The sequence below is a fragment of the Montipora foliosa genome, chromosome 2 (assembly GCF_036669935.1).
Source record: "Montipora foliosa isolate CH-2021 chromosome 2, ASM3666993v2, whole genome shotgun sequence".
Lineage (NCBI taxonomy): Eukaryota > Metazoa > Cnidaria > Anthozoa > Scleractinia > Acroporidae > Montipora > Montipora foliosa.
Window position 1 is genome coordinate 23,934,702 of NC_090870.1, and position 3,609 is coordinate 23,938,310.

The window sequence follows — 3,609 nt, forward strand, 5'->3', positions numbered from 1 at the left end:
GTAATGCATAGATTTATCCGGTGGACTTAACCTGCAATGGCGTCGAAAGTCATTGTAACGCGAATGGCGTTTTAGTGGATCTTTAAAAAAAAATACCCTTATGGAGCTCAATAATGGAAAGTCAATCGGATAAACAAGACAGGCAGTGAAAAATAAATATCTGGAATGTTCAAAGCGAAGAGTAATGGTCTTCGACAACAATTGCATCTTTCCGTCGGATATCACAAAGTGAGCTTTGTTTCCAATGTTATTTGGCTAACTGTGGTGTGATGGCAAATTCCGTATGGGTTTAAAAGGAATCAAACGCCTTGAATGCATCACATTGTTTACTGAAGTCGCATCACAGTTGTCTGGCAATTTACATTTATTTCATACTCAACTCTGCACAGTCTTCAGGGAAAAAAAAATTGGAAATGTGACAGTGAAGAATTATTTGAAAGAAAGCTGGTTGTCTCTTTTGTGCTTCATTATTCACAGTCAAGTTTCTTCCAAAAAGGCTTTTAAGATCCTGAACTGTAAGACTGAAGTTAATTTAATTGCTGTTGTTTCTTGTTTACACGCACGCAATTAAAATAGGGAGGGTTTTTTTCCGCTAATAGCAAATCGTTTGTTTGTTTCAATAAATTTTACGCTGGAAAAGATTTTTGTGACATTTTTCGTTCAAATGAACTCCCATAAATAAAGCTTTTTAACGACCTTTAAGTGGAATATTTTTTTGTAATTTAATATCCCCTGTTTAAGAAGCTTGAAGTAAACATTGCCACTCGCCACAGGAAATTTAGTCGCTGATTTACCTCTTCGTCGAGGTCTCGTTAATATTTTATTAACTGTGCTGTTGTGTACAACACTGAAACTAAACGGCAAATTCCCTCATATATTTTTACTCAACTCTGCAGCACAGTCTTGTGGTAAAAAAACAATGTAAAATTTGACTAATTCTTGTTAGTCAAGAATTATTTGAAAGAAAGCTTGTTGTCCATTTTTTGCTTCATTATTGAAAGAAATGGTTCTTCAGTGAAGGGATTGATCAACATTGTTCCAGAGAAGAGTCCGGCCCCGGTAAAAAATAACCCTACAAAGAAGGCTTCCCGACCCGACAGATGAAATGTTAATATTCAGTTAAATATTACAACAAAATTAAGGAACGAAAGACGTAAGTTTCTTGGCTAAAAAGTACGTTGTTTAACTCTAAAAGCGACGAACGATATAACATTCCTCATTAATTGTAAACTAGAACTTTGACACAAGGTGATCACACGCACCTTCGTGTTTGCCTAGCACGTGATTAATTTCTGCCTTCTGATAGAACATCGTGTCCTTCTCCAGGAATTTTAGTGTTAATCAGAGTTTTATATAAAAACTATGTTATTTTTCTTCATCTGTCTTTTGGCTTGCCTTTTACTGTTACCGTGTGGCATGAAAATTTTGCGGGAACAAATTTTTGGGGCACGAATTGTCTGAAATTTCCGCGGAGAACTAATTTTTCCAGTTTTCTTTTTAAGCAGCAAGACAATTTTCAACTTCTATTTCTTTCACTTCAATCATCGAGAACGTGGAAAAACTGTGGTATCGTGGAGGCCTTTGAAAATGGTTAACCTGACCTTTTGATTGACTGCTTTGAGTTCGTTTCTTATGCCTCAGAGACTGAAAACGTATGTCGTAACCTTTTATTGCTATTGCAATTGCTTTTCCTCAATGCAAATATTAAAAACCCGATGTTTTTTACCCCACTGTATGTGGATTGAAAGCCATTTTTAGTTATATTAACGGGAGTAAATTTTTACGGTTTTTAGTTTTGCTGGTGTTTTTTTCTGCTGGAACTTATTTTTCCGCAAAATCCGCGAAAATTAAACCCTGCCAAATAAAAGTGCTACACCGTAACTCGCGGCTTTTGCGATACCGTTTGGTGCAAAGGTAAACCAAAAAAATCTATATGACCTTTCATCAGATTAGACTGAAGAGAAGAGAAATTATGAAGCGGAAACAACATATTCAGTTCTTCGTTAGTGTGTGGCATAAACGTTTGCTTTGTGACCCTTAGTGCAACTTGAGGCATGCATGACATGCAGGAAAACGTCCGTCAGAGCAATTTACAGTTAGTTTTTTTGCAGACTATTTCACTTACAGGGGCTATGTGACGTTATTTTAGGGTGTTTTGGGAAAATCTTTAGTTAATCACGAGTTTAAAACTTGAAAATGCTACGGTGGAATTCCCTTACAGATAAAATTATCGTTACATCACAAAAGAAATGATTCTGGGAAAAAAACGACCTTTATCGAGGCCATTTGTCATAATTTTGAAAAATCTTGTACATTTATGCCCATGCTTCTTGTTCCTTTTGCAGTATTTCTTTTCTGTTGTTCAACAGTTTTAAGTGGTTATTACAATGTTTCATTCTACTTTTTGGGCATTTCGGGGAAAAAAAGGAAAGTAAACCAACTTATTAAGTGTCTAGTCGTTCTAGCGCTGGAGCACTAATTGGGGACACTGTAAACTGAAATTAACAATAACGCAAATGAAGGCAAATGTTCAGGAGATGGGAAAACCGGAGTAGCGGGAGAAAAACTTCTCGCCGTGCAGAGTAGAGAACCAACACACTCAACCCACCTGACGCCGAGTCTGAGAATCGAACCCGAGCCACATAGGTGGGAAGCGAGTGCTCTCATCCCTGCGCCATCCCTGCACCCCAAATCATGGAATCATATCATTTTGAGTGACATAATCCCTTTAAAGAAGAAACGAGTGAGTTTCACTCAAGAGCGTGTTTTGTTATCTTTGAACTGAATTTATTACCAAAGCTTAAAAAAGGAAAAGATCTCAAAATGGGACACGACATTACAAAATAAATCAACGTGTGAGCCAAAGGACCCTTGCTGGCATGACGTCTGGGTGACCCCTCAAATGGTCTACATCACCCCCTCCCCCCAACTTTATAAAAAATTACTGGAACGCTACAGTTCAATACCACCCAACTCAGTGCCTTCTGTTTTTGTGTAACACGTACCACAGGCAACCCAGTTTACGCTCACGTAGCGTCTAGTTATGTAAAGGCCCCTCAAAACGTATTGCATTATGGGAATGGGAAAATTGTCAGTACTGTAATGATGGCGATATGCAGATTGGCATAATGGCTACAAGTCACACTGCAGTAAATGATGGTGCATTTGATTGAAGACCGCTGAACTCAGAGCTGAGGCCGGGTTTCTTGAGTAGAGGAGTGACAATCGCCTTTTTACACGCATCTGGAAAGGAGCCAAGAGTCCAGGAACCCCAGTATGCTAGACCCTAACCCTTTCACTGCCGAGGGCTTCCCCATTGACAAGTTAAATCGTCTGGTGTTAGGAAGAGTAAAATCTTTAAGTGTCAATTTTTGTTTTTGGCGGAGAAAGGGTTAACTGGGGACATACTTTTTGAGCGAATCTCGGTGTTGTTAACCCTTTCACCACCGAGGGCTTCCCCATTGACGAGTAAAGTCGTCTGGCGTTAGACAGAGTAAAATCTATAAGTGTCAATTGGCATTTTTGGCGGTGAAAGGGTTAATTTGAACACACTTTTTTCTTTTTCTTGCCATCGCTAATATGATTCATTTTTTAGCGCAATTTTGCGTT

The 3,609-nt window shown here is 38.5% G+C and overlaps 1 protein-coding gene across 1 annotated transcript in view; it reads right to left on the reverse strand.

Annotated features, from left to right (window-relative positions):
- Nucleotides 1-2,765: 2,765 nt before the first annotated feature.
- Nucleotides 2,766-3,609, reverse strand: part of LOC137992713 (armadillo-like helical domain containing protein 1) — a 19,557-nt gene continuing 18,713 nt past the window's right edge. The window contains exon 13 of the mRNA XM_068838196.1: nucleotides 2,766-3,609. This exon is cut by the window's right edge and continues 284 nt beyond it. The gene's annotated coding sequence lies outside the window, so the exon portion shown is untranslated.